Here is a 13,746-nt window from a genome sequence, read left to right as displayed (position 1 = left end):
TATATGAGAAACTGTAATTTGTTTTGGGTGTTTATTTTAGGAGTCACATCCTGAAATATCAGAGCAGAAAAACTAGCATTCTGGTAGCTGCTGTGACAAAACTTTCTGTGCTGCCTGCTGTTTGTGGGACACAACTGTGTTTCTGACCAGAGATTAACTAATTTTCAGGACAAGTAGCTGTGATTGACATGGAATTATCTGTGTTTGACAGAGGAGTAAACTGGCCCATAGATGTGGTTTATTAAAATTTAGCTTACCCACTTCAAAAGCTGGTAACAAACCCCAGGTCTCTTGCTTTTCATTTCAATCTTTCACCAGAAGCCCATTCTAAATTACTGTAATTTCAGTTGTAGTGGCTTTTTCTAGGATGTAACCTAATCACAGTGCTGTGTATGAGGGACTTTTTATTACTATTTACTTCTGTTTAATGATCTGTCTTTGTGAAGACAAAGCACATTTCTGAGGATTGAAATCAGAAAATTATGATTGGCAAGTGTATGAGGGTAAGTCAGTACAAATCCATCAGATAGGAATTGGAGGATTCCTCATGAATTACCAGCACTATTTAGTTTGGTTTGCTTTACTTGCTACTGACTTTGTTTATAAGGCCTCTCAGTCCCACCCAGCAACAGATTTTTTGGGGCTTCTTATTAAGGTCAGAGTGGCTACAACTGCAGATGCCCCTCTCGAGTGACCCTGTTTCTACAGCGGATCAAAACTCTCCAGCTCTTCTTTTTTGATGCTGTAATGTGGCTTGGCATGTCAAGATACTGGGCAATTCAGGAGCTGCTGTTGTGTCTTTGTAATGGAAGCATATTCTCCTGGGGGAAGGGGGGAACCAACCTAAATTTAACTCTGCATTAATACCACGGGAATGGCAAAGGCTTTTGGTGTTTCAAATGGGTGTGTAAATAAGAGCATATTTTTATTCCTCAGGTGTTCATCCTTATTTTTCAGAAATGATATTTAACAAGTTTGTATGGCCTTTACAATAGGTTTCTGTAGCTTAGAAACTTCCACCAAAATGCAGGAGTGAAGAGCAGAGAGTTGTGATAAAGGCTTTTCTTTGGGGAGAAGGAATGGGTTTGATCCCTGTCACTGATTCCTAAAAGCCAGTCTTTCCTTTCCTCTGTCACCTTGTGGCCAGTAAAGATGATCTGCTGTTGTGAACTGATAATTTACACTTGCAAAGTTTCAGATATTATTGGCAAATAAGTGCCTTTGAACTCTTCAGAGTAATTAGAACAAACTGAGAATAAAAAACCCTCTTTGGGTTCCACTTACCTTTCTCACTTTAATTTTAAATGCAAATTCTAATCTAAAAAATTGTGAATTTTACTGTGTTTAAAGAAAACTTAATGGGTGCCTATGGTATTGTTTTTGTATATGAATTGGGTATAAGTGTTTAGGTGGCTTAGCTTTATGGAAGTAGAAATCCTGCCCCAGTAGATGTAAAGCAGGAGGGTACAATTCCACTTTAGTCATGAGCTAATCTTCACCTAATTCCCTTAAAAGCAGAAGCAGACTCTCAAAACCTGATGAGCCCGTGGGCATCCAATTTTCATTTTCCTCTTTTGCATTTTCCTCCTCACATTTACATTTGCTTCCTTATATACCAAGGTAGCAAATTAGGATATAGACTGAGCTCTCTTTTCAGTCCAGGGATCCCCTGGTTGGATTTTCCCTGAGAAATCTGCCCAAGGATATAGATTATAATCTGATAATATTCTGGGATGGCATTAAAAGGGACAATTGCCAAGAGAATGTCAATTCTTTGGGCTTTCTCGCCGTCTGAAAAGAAATGGAATGAGAGCAGACTCCAGCCTGTAATCATGGGACAAGTGGGACTGTGGTTGGGATAAAAGCCACGGAACAAAGATGTCAGAGAGCAGCTCAGCACGGTGTGGCCAGGCCCCAATGCAGCAGGACTCTGCAGCCCGTGTGTGGCTCTGCACGTGTGCAGCTCCTGGCAGGACTACAGTTATGCTGGAGAAAAACTCGTGCCAAAGCTGCCGGAATAGCTTCAGAAGTTAAAGCATGTATTATGCTGTTTTATTACTAAAACAGGATAAATGTACAATGTAAATAGAACATGAGCCATTAACACTTGTAATGCTCTGTTCTGAACTGTCTGCTGATACCTCTTGTGCAGCGTGCAGGAACCTGAATTACATTAGGTTTTCCCTGATGGTTACATGAATTAGTCATGACGTTTTCAGGATGAAAAGTTAGATAGCTTTTTATGTGAAAAATACTGGGAAATCTCTTATTGTGCCCATTGCTTGGCATTCAGGTGGATCAGATAAACGGGATTTGTAGAGCGGCAATGGCTTCTGGAAACGGGCTGTGACATTGTCTATGGGCTATGAATGATGCAGACCCTGAAAAGCAGGTTGGATTATAAAGCAGTGGATAAAAATTATGTTGCTGAAGTATGGTCTATTAATATTGACACACAGCAAGAACAAATGCCACTGTTAAACTGCATGTTTGATAAGCTTTCCACAGGATAACCCTGTTTGTTTTCCAGAGCCAAACCAGCCTTGGATAGTGTGTGCACACAATAGGTCTGGACAGAATCAAATGCATGTCTCAAATTATTTTCTTTGACAATGCTAATTGATTATTATAATTCATCGTTATCTAAATTGTTAAATTCAATACTTTACCATATCCTTTTGTTTCTTTGTTGCTCAGACATAATACAAATGGGAAGAGTTAATTACCACATGCAACAACAGAGTCGAATTTCATTGTCTGCTTCACTTTGATTGAAGCTGTATTGAATCACCACTGAGGATTTTCAGCAATGGTGGAGAAAAGAAGGAAGCAGGAATTCTTCTGCACTGAAGTTGCTTTTGGTAGTAGTTAGCATTTGTATTTAAACAGTATCCTTTTGGCAGCTGGGCTCTATTATGCCTGTTTCCCCTATACTAAGTATTACCTAATTGTGCAAACTAAACTCACATGTGTGCATCAGTCCTGTGGGGAATCAATGGCAATCCTTGAGGAACACAGCACAACTTGACACAAGTGGAAGGATTGCATTTGTTTCTAAAATTACTCACTCCTCTAGATATGAGCACTTGGCTTGTTTCTTCAGTGCTCTGTTGATGGCCAGAGCTGCATCTGGTGGGTGAAAGGAAGTAATGCTCTCCCCAAGGGGATTCTGGAGAGATTAAGTGATGACTTAATTTATGCAAAGTCCTAAAACTCTGATCTACTCTATCTTCGAAGATTTGGTGTAACTGCTGCAAAACATAGGATCTTTTCTGCTGCTCTGAAATGATCTGACCAAATGGTACATAGTGGTAAGATTTTGGGGGGTTATTTTGCCAGTAGAGGGCCGTGTTAAACTGGATAAAATACTTCCCTCTTGGACTCGCGTTGTCAGTGAGGAACAGCTCAAAGCATATGGCTGTTTTCAACAGCAAAATGAGTAAATAATTAGATCTTTTAGAAGCTATTGAATGATTAATTATTTAAAATCAGAATCACATCACTTTTACAGTGCAACGCAGTTCTGTGTCAGTCTAATCAGACTGAATTCTGGGCTTTAAAATACATCACACCTACCTGTTTATTCTAAATTGTTCAAGGTTGATAGATAGAGCCCTAATAAGTCATTAAGCTGACGTGATATACAGCAGCAGCATGTGCTTTTGCCATAATGACACAAATGAGAAAAGAATTGTTTTTCAGAGGTACAATCACGTTTGTTTCTGATGTGGCCTATAAACTAGAACTCATTATTCAGGCTCTAGTGCTGCAGGAGTTGACCTTTGGCAAAATATTTTGTTATCCTCAATCTTTTATACAGGCCTTTTGTGAACTCTGCTCAGCTCTCATTTTGCTGATTGCATTTAAAGTCATTTATTGCACAGTGTTTGCCCTTCTAGCAGATGTTAAAGGATTCCCTGCCTCCCCCTTAAAGGCTACTCCTCCACAGCATCTAATTATAACCTACACAAAAGATTAACAGATGTTATAATTGTCTTTACTCATTGATTAAATAGTTTCTGCATGATTTGCTCTGTCTTCCTCTCATTGCTGATTTGTGAGGTCTTTCTGGATGAGTCTTATGCATCTGCAATTTGTTAACAGCTCTGTCTTCAGTTTTTAACTTTTTGTGTTTGTGGCTCAGTTTGAGCAGGTTGTTGCTAGTCTGCTGGACGTGACAGAAATGTGTTAAAAGCAGATGTGTGAATACTTGTTTTGATTGCACACATTCCTGTTCTTCCTCTTCCTTTTAACCACTCCATCAAAAATATATGTAAAATGCAGACTCATTTTACTGGATTTAAGCTGGAGACTGGAGAGGTAAATGCTGGGAGTTGCTTAGCAGTGGTTTTGTCCCTATGTTTCAGTTGCCACTTGCAGAGGAAATTAGTGGCTGAGAAAATCAGTTTAAGAACAAAATTCCTAGGAGGAAATTTCTAGTAGGACTTTCCTAGTAGGACCATTAGAAAACTGTGAGGCTTTTTTGGTTTTTGTAGTTCATCCCTCTTGCTTTTTCACAAAATTAAGATCACTCTGTTCTTGAGCTAATTAACCTTGTCTGTGCTTTGTCCTCATGTTGAGGGGAGGGCTCTGTTCTTGGGTGGATCCATAGCCTTTCCCCTACAGCACAACAGTACCAAGCTTAGCAACTGTTGTTTTATGTTCTTATAAATCTTATAGCATCTTAAACAGGGCCAGGCCAAGCAATGTTCCTTTTCAGAGAGGTGAAACATCTTGCAGATGTGTTTAAACTACTGGGGATTGATTCTACCAAAGTGTCCTTCCTTCCAGTTGTTTGGATTCTGTACAAGGTTTTCCTACTTTCTTTCATTGACAAAGATGTGAGTAAATAATAAGTCCACAAAAACTTCCATGGTATTCCTGGGAAGTCTCTCAGTTCTATGAAGCTGCATCTGCCGCGAGGCCCAAGCCTGAAGGTCTTTGCCTCACTTTGCTCCGAATTGGTGGAACAAGAAAGAAAATTAATGGAAAATATTTTCTCACATGTTCTCAGAAAAAATCTCTGAATGAGTTAAAGAGAAACAGGTTAAAGGCTTGAGGCTTGAATTATGGGCTTGGTTATTCAAAAGCCATAAAATATTGTGATGTTTCCGCAGCCCATCCCCCAAATCCTACTTAAAGACAGAGCTGTTTCCTTGATTCCTAGCCAGAGAACCAACCCATTTTGAGGTTGGGCTCACCTTCTCCTGCCAAAAATATTTTAGCATTTTTTACTACCAAAAATACTTGAGTTCTCTGTGGGTGTCTGGGAATATTGATTCAATTAATATGGTTCATGCATATGTGGGACACCCTGTGTAATTCTACTTTGTTGGTGTTGTGTGAATTTTTCTCTTTACAGTGAACACCATGCATGGTGCTGGTTGTGAGATTTTGATAAAGAATCTACAGCACTTTAGGGTTTTTTTGGTTTTTAATGTTGTTACCTAAAGTAGAATTCATGAGTTTTAATAGTGTGATTGATAATCTTTGCAGTGCACAAAATCATTTGTCCAGGGACTCAAACTTGCTCTAGAAACAGGGATACTTTGTTTGTGAGATTAGCAAAGAACACTGTATTCTCCTTGTTTTTAAATGACATCTCAGTGTCCCTGAATACTTTGAATTTATGAGCTGGGGGAGCAGATTATAAATTCATAATAAGAAAATTCCAGGGTGCCAACTGTGCTTGCAAAGTGTATTTTAATCATATAGACACCTGTCCACTACCAACTTGTAATATTTCTTAGAGGTCACTGAGCAGCCAGCTGATGGAAATTACTTTTATTCAATATCAACCTAGTCTGAGTTTGAAACACTAATCCAGAGGTGAAATGCTAAAATCCTAATTATCAATAATCAGACCTGCCTAATCACCATATTAAGCTGGAGGTAAAAGGCCCAGGTTCTCTTTGCAGTTGCATATGAGAAACACTTAGAAAATACTAAGAATTCAGCTAAGTCATTAAGGATTTTTAAATGTGCTGCTATGAAGGAAAGCATTAAAGTGAAACCTGGTGTAACATTTTAATAAACAGCTCTCTCTTATGTCACTGGCTGTTAGCTCTAACTTTTGAGACCGAGATCTTCATCTGTATTTTGAGGTTGCACCAGTGAATGAAAAAGAGCACCAAATGACTGGCAAGGGTAGCAGGATCTACAAGGCCTCAGGTTGGCCATTCTCCTTGTCTCTCTACTTGAGAATCTGTAGACTTGTCTAGGATTTAATGATGTGCTTTCCTAAAACTAGTAAATTCCTTCCCTTAAGCTGCAATTCTGTCCTGGTGTTATTGATTGGGAATGCATCCCAATGTCATGGCAAACCAGTCCTGTCATTTATATTTACCAATTTATCTTTAATCAAGTGAATTGCTTTTCTTTTTGATTACCAGAAAATCCTCCTGGTCACAAGAAAAATGTTTAATAAGACATTGCCAGGAATTTATCACCTAGATGTTAGTTTTGGGTGCAGTCCTGGGAACAGAATGGTTTGTAAGGTGCACAGCCACATGCAGTGTACCAGAAACCCTAGGCAGGGTTATCCTTGCTCCTGGCAGAGAGCAAATCTTACTGATGGGTCTTGTCTCCTCAGTAAAGCATTGAAATCTCACTTTTACCCACTGGCTGTTGTTTGTGTGAAAACAAGTCATACTTAACCTGTTTTACCTATTCCTCTCTACCTGAATTCCAGGTTTACCTCCTATGTGTCGCTGAGGATTCTGAGCTTGGATGCAGAGTTCAGGAGTTTGTAACTCTGGGCAGCACAACTGAGACCCCTCCTGAGGTCTCTGACTCAACCAGCATCATTTGGGGGTAGATTCCTCTAGCTCCTGCCATACTCAGCTCGGATGTGGTGGCTCAGCCAGGGGTGAGGCAAAGCAGAGGTGGAGATTTAACTCACAGAATCCTCATCCAAGAAGGGGGGGATGGATGTGAAACTGGTTTATGTGTTAAGGGCACACCTTTAGGCAAGAAGTCCCATGAAGGCCTCACCTGGCTGCTTCTTTTCTTTTATTTTCTCTTTCCTGGAGTCCCATTCAGAGTTTTTCTTCCCTGCAGTAGCTGTAGGTAATATTACTGTGAGCCAACAAGGAAAATCAAAGGTGAACAGCGCTAAAGACTGCAGCAGTCTGCTTAATTCCCCCACTATTAAAGAAAAAAGGGGCCTGCTCTAATTATTATTTTTTTAATACTGCTTTAATGCTTCCTAGATTCCCCTGCAGGGAAGATGATTTTAAATCTGTGGAGGGAGTAGAGGATGTCTGTCTCACCTACATAGCTGCTTTTGGTGGCAGAATCTTTCCTTTGTTGGCTTTAATTCAGTTGTAGCTGAATTTCTCCCATCAAATTAATTTTGACAGAACAGGAAAGATGTGAATGAAAACTGAGTGTCTTCCACTGCAGAGCGCAGAGTTTTGGAGAGAGGATTATTCCCCTGTTTGAGTTTATAGTGATGTGCACATCTGGTAGATAGAGAAGAGTAATGACACAGAGAAGCAGCACTAATAGAAAGTTTCATTATTAAAGTCTTTGACAAAGAGGATTTAGTCAGTAAATGACACTACCTTCACAGGGCAGTGGAGGAACTGAGACAGGACAAGTCATTGAATCAACCTAAATCTCCAACTCAAAATATGGGCAAACATTTAGGGTTTACCTGAAATGAACCAAGTAGATTTTTTTTTTCTTCCTTGCTTATGCTCAAAACTGTTTTTTCCAATCCACCCTGAATTAATAAACCTTATGTAGAAAACCCCCAAACTTTTAAAGTATATATTTAGTCTTGAAATGCACTTTTAAATACTCAGTGGATCGTTTAGAACATGCAAGTGTATTAACACTTTTCCCTTCCATACTAATAATATTTTTTATTTCCCAGCTGAATTTTTAAGCTAAATAGTAATATTGAATAACTTTGGTTATTGCAAGTCTGAAGAGGTGCATAAAATAGACACTTAAAGGCTTTATTTAAATATGCATAGCATTGCTTCCAAGAAAGAGTCTAGGTAAAAATTATCCACTTTGAGTTGTTATATGAATTCTATAGAAAATAATGGATGAAAAATTCTGAAATTCTGTGCCAACCCAGCTGTTGTTTCTGCAAGCAAAGACAGCTTTCAGATTTTAGTGGATAACTGACTTAGGAATTGCCAGTACTTTTCCTTGCTTGGTGGTTCTTTTTGTTTTGTTTTCTTTTTATTTTGCATTCAGTATGGATAGATGCTCAAGAGAAAGATTAAAGAATTCTAATAGTGTAGCTCCTTTCTTTCTCATATTTTCTGTATAGTACTGTATCCATAATCTTAAAGTGTTGGATTATTATCTGTGATGGCAGTCTATATGTTCACTGACGTTTCACCTTGTGGAACTGAGCTAGAGAAGTGAGCTAGAGACTGAGAAAATGGTATAAAACATAGAAGAGCTATGAACCTTTTAAGTAGGAAATTCATTATTTTTTTAATTTACATTTTTATTACATTTCTGGCAGATGGAGAAATTAGAAATCAGTGTGTGACAAGCAGTCTTCACACTGAGGAACTGGAATAAGCACTGCCAGCAGCTGATGGCATGGGGAGGAAGGATGGGATAATGTTTTCAAAAGCAAAAGCCTTTAATTGTGTCTAATGTGGATGAACTACAGCAAAGTAGAGAGATGCTGAGATGAAAGGCAGAGCAGGCTCTTTTCTTCCTCATCAGGGTTGTTGGACATCTCACTTCTGGCAGCATTCTCACTTTCAGTGTGTTTATTTGTACTTCATCCTGCACAATTTTTTTCATATGACAAGTGCTCCTTTGATTCTCTGCATTGGATTTCACTTTAGGTAATTTCTTCAGATACTCAGCATCATTTCCCCTTTATTTCTTTTTGTCCTACTGTCAATAAACCTAATCAATTTCTCTCTGTCTCTAGTGTTAGGGTATGTCCCTCAAACTTGTGCGGATGGTCATTCCTTGACATTTTAGTCTCCTCTTTGTCATTGTTTAAAGCTGCTATGAAGGGACTGGTTAATCTTTCCCTACCAAGTCAATACTTTAATCATCTTTGCTGCAATTGTCTGAATTCCATGAAGTTTGTCTCTATCCTTTTGGCCCAGGCTGAATTCAGCGATAGAGATGGGATTGTTCTAGAATTGCAGGGATAAGAGTTGGAGAGCTGTTTGGTATGCCAACACTGTGCAGTGTTCTGTCACCATTAAGAAAATATGCATGAAGGTAGAACATTATTCATTTTTAATGTTTCCATGATAGTTTTCTTGGCCATAAGCTGAAGGTGGAGTTTAATCAATGTGTATCAATTCCTTTCAATTTTATGGTCTTGATATCCCACAGTCCTACATGCTCTGCTGTGTAAGAATAAAGTGAACTTATATTGGCTGGGATATCTCCCTGGAGGTTTTTTAATGTATTCTCATCAAAGTATAGGGAATACATCCCGCAAAAAACCTGAAATTGGTAGAGCTGAGTTGTACCCTGTCACCTTTCTGCTGTGACCATGAAGTACAGACACTGCTGAAGGGTGAGTGAGAGTTGGAGCTGAATTCTTTTAGGTCATCCTTAGATGAATTTAGGTCAGCTGAATTGAGAGTAACTTCTGATAAGGCTGAAAAGGTGAGGAACCAGATGAAGGATTTCAGTGCCCATCCCTATAGGAGCTAGATTAGTTCTGGCACATCCAAAATCTGCTCTGGCACCATGTCTCTTGTGTGTTTTGTCTGTAGCAGTGAACAGAGGTGGCTGCAGAGTCGAAGGACCTGTAGCTGTCCTAACTGCACAGATTTACAGAGCTCTGAAACTGTTTGCACAGAAAAATAAGTAATATGTGATTTTTTTCTGATAGAAATATGCAGTGTTCTGTGTGGTCAGCACTTGGAGCTGCTCTGCTGACTGAGGCTGTGTGTTCTTGCTTTGCTCCCTGCTGGTCTATCCCTTCAAACCAGGGGCTCAGTTCTGGTTTGGCTGGAAGAGATCAGTGCTCTCTTTCCCCTCTTGTTCTTCCCCAGGGTGGACTTTAGTTGTGGTGGGGTGGAAGAGCTATTTTCACATTTTGCAAATGGAGGAGTGGAGCCCTTACTCAGTTGCCCCTTTCCCAGGTCATGGAGGGACAACATGTATTTCACTGCACCTTATCTTCCTGTATTTTTCACAGGACAGAGTGGGATTATGAGCTTGATTCAGCTTCTCTTCTGGGCTATTATTGAACTAATACCTTCATCATGAGGTTATTGCCTGGAATGTAAGGGCAGCCCTTGGCCCACTGGGAGTGTCTGTACAGCAAGGTGAAATGTGAGACATTGTGTTACAACCCACAAAGCCCCAGATTCATTAGGAACAAATTCAGCAGCCTAGACACTGACATTTCCCTCTGATGCAAATGACTTTGGTTATCTAAGGATGCACAGAGCTGGATGCTGAGCGTGTTACTAGTAACTAAGGAAACATCTTTACACTACTTACTTTCTATTGGGAATTTTCCTTTGAGCCATGTGAACATTTTGAAGTGTTACCCAGTGCTCTGAGGAGTAAAACCAGATGTCTGAACACTATGTTAAGATGGTTTAATAATTCCTCATATCCACTGAGCTGGAATACCACAGTAAATAAATGATCTTCCATTCCTTTAATCTCTGCTGGCCAAAAGGAGTTGCATTTATTTGGGATCCTGTGACCATTGCAGACATCATCATCTGTTTTAGCAGTGCAGGTGGAAGGGGTGGAGTGCACGCAATGAACCAATGATTTTTAGTGGTCCCTCTGGACTATGATTACAACAGATGGGCAGGCAAAAGAGATGCTGACTGAAATGCATCTGCCTCAGAGAGGGAGGGATCTTTTAGGCACATTTCAAAAGCTCCTAGTTCTAGTTTCAAAAGCCAAATTGGCAATCCCCCATTGCTTGCAACAGGGACCCTGATACAGATCTTACATGTAGGTCTGAAATTCTTGCACTTTGAGTAGTGCCTTGATTTATACTGATGAAACAAAAATGAGAAGAAAACACAACTCAAACTGAGCAAAAGATAGACAACTAACCGAAGAATTAAAACACATAGTCAAGTTATCTATCACACTAATTCGGATGCTGGATTTAATTGCATTTATTTTTCTGAATATTGGAACATATTAGATGAACTGGATGTCGCTGCCTCTGAAGAAGAGTTGTAATTCAATGTTTGAGATTTTTGTTGGGTCTCTGCTGCCAGACAGCCACTTTACCGTGACAAATAACTTGCCCTATTAATGATGTACTAGATTAGAGGTTGCATCTAGTTGACGACAGAGGAGTCTTTATTGGGATGTAAATGGGGCAATTGCTTTTGAACCTCAAAATTGCCACATAACCCTGTAGGTCCATGAACAGTGACTGAAATTTCCTCAGGTCCTGGAGTTCAGCTTCTGCAGGTGGCTGGAACTGACTGTTTCTGACAAAGCTCAGCTGTGGCTCCCAAGGGAGACAAATGTGTGTTGAAACCCCCAGAGGCAGCTGCTGCTGTGTTTAGAGCATGCCTATTGCAGGTTAACACAGCCTTGCATTGCTGAAAGAGGCTCAGTGACTAAGGGAGTCCATGTTTACCACATAATAACCTATTTCACATAATTTATAATAGTATTTAGTAATAAGTAATATATAATAATAGGTGGTTAGAAACTGAGCCAAGAAATGGGAGCTTTGGGTCTAATGTTTGTTTCAGCCTGAATAGCCTCAGTCATGCTTGGAGATCTTTCTTGGTTACAGGTCTTATAGTGTTCTGAGGGATTTGATTTCAGTGCAGAGGCAAAGGATACAGAAACACCATTGTCATAATCTGTTTTTTATTGATGATAACACTATAATATATCCCTTTTCTTCCCATGCTGTCCTGACTACAGATTCATGCATTCTGTCTGCTTATCCTTCATCATTTTTGTCTTGATAATTTTATAGCATGATATGAATGCTTCATATGTCCCATAAAAGCAAATAGGGGAGGGTAATCCTTTGACCTTTCAACATTCTTTGGTGTAATTTACTGGCGGTTCCTCTCCTCCCTGAGGCATGGCCCTGAAATCCTGTGATAAAAATGGACAGCCAATCCAAATAGAAAACACTGAAAAGGTTAAAGCTTTGATTATGTTAGTCTATAAATGTTCATAGTCTTTTTTTTTTTTCTGCCAGAAAGAAAATGAAAGCTGAAAATGGCAATGGATGAATCATGCTTATTACAGAATACGGAAATGATATTGGTTCAACCCGTTCTTGTTAATGCTGAAAGAATATAATCTTGTGCCCTCTCATTTTATGTCACTGCAACCCACCTTATCCTCTTAAATGAATGCATGCATCCATTTAATTAACCTGGTGAGATACTGAGATATAAATCTTTTAAATGCTTCTCATGCAATTCATCTTGACAGCTGTCGTAGTAATAACATCTTTAATGCCATATTCTTTATTTTCTGATGTATTGAAATTCCTGGTATTATTTTGAGCACACTGATAGGTTTGCTGGATTTAAGCCCTTAATCTTAACTTGTTTAAATCCTAGGAGCAGTGCTATAGAAAGCTTTACTGATTGTTTAGTTTGCTGAATAAACGGAAGATTACCTTGCATGAAAAAAGCATAAATATGTTTTGAAAACTGTGGCTGAAACAGGATGGAATTTAGAGCTGAGATACTTTTTTCCAAATTTTGTGTTTCTAGAACATTCTACTAAGAGTCTCTTCTGTGCTGGTAAGTGATCATCAGTCAGAAATTGCATGAGACCATCCTATGTGCTCTACTGAGTCCCTTCTGAGGGATGGGGTAAGGGCAGGAGAGATCCACAGCATTTGGTTCTCAAATGAGTCAACCTTTTGACATATGGCAATCTACAATGTCATTGTCCTTCATTAAAATCACAAAAAATTAAAGAATCATGGAATATATAGGGTTGGAAGAGACCTGTGGAGATCATTTAGTCCAAAGCCCTGCCAAGGAAGGGTGGAAGATGAGAAGGTTCCTTCTCCAGCTCTGGCCCTTCCCACACTTCTTTGGGGGACTAGTTTATCGTGGGCTGGTGTATGATGGGCAGATAGTGGTAGGACAAGGGGGAATAATTTTAAACTAAAAAAAGAGAGATTTGGGTTATGTATTAGAAATTCTTTACTCAGAGCATGGTGGGGTACAGGTTGTCCAGATAAGTTGTGGATGCCCCATCCCTGACAGTGTTGGAGGCCAGGTTGAATGGGCTTGAGGCAACTTGGTCTAGTTGGGTGGCATCCCTACACATGGTGTAGAGGTTGGAACAAGATGATCTTTAAGGTCCATTTCAATCCAAGCCATTCTATGATACCAGGACTGCTGGAGAGTTTTCAGTCAGAACTGTAGGACCGCTGGATTAGGGAGTGGTTTGGGTCACAAAATAACTCGCAGGGCACAGTTGACTCTGGGCACTGCCTGTACAGTTCTAGGAAACTTTGTAACAGCTTTAGAGATTGTAAGACATTTGTGGTGGATGAAAATTAATTATTCCACAGGAAAACAACGACAAAAACAGAACTAGAAAAGAATATTATTCTGCCCAGATATTTCATATTTTTTAACACAACTTCACAAAGCCAGTCGATATCGAGGTATATAGGCAGAATGGTACAGCAGTGCTGTGTTTGTTGTCTTGGAATTCCCATAATATTCTACTCATCTAAGCATTTTAGCTTTCTGCAGTAGAATTTTTCTAATTTAATTAACTCATTAATGCTGGCACATGGCACATTCTCCTTCCCTGTCT

The 13,746-nt window shown here is 39.5% G+C and overlaps 1 protein-coding gene across 2 annotated transcripts in view; it reads left to right on the top strand.

Moving 5' to 3' along the window:
• The window catches only part of NCKAP5 (NCK associated protein 5), a 417,071-nt gene that overhangs the window by 67,793 nt on the left and 335,532 nt on the right, over positions 1–13,746 (top strand). The window lies entirely within an intron of this gene.

This window comes from Zosterops lateralis, assembly GCF_965231275.1.
Source record: "Zosterops lateralis genome assembly, chromosome: 7".
In the NCBI taxonomy this organism is placed as follows: Eukaryota; Metazoa; Chordata; class Aves; order Passeriformes; family Zosteropidae; genus Zosterops; species Zosterops lateralis.
The sequence above is the reverse complement of the archived record's forward strand: the minus strand, read 5'-3'. Positions and strand labels throughout refer to the sequence as shown.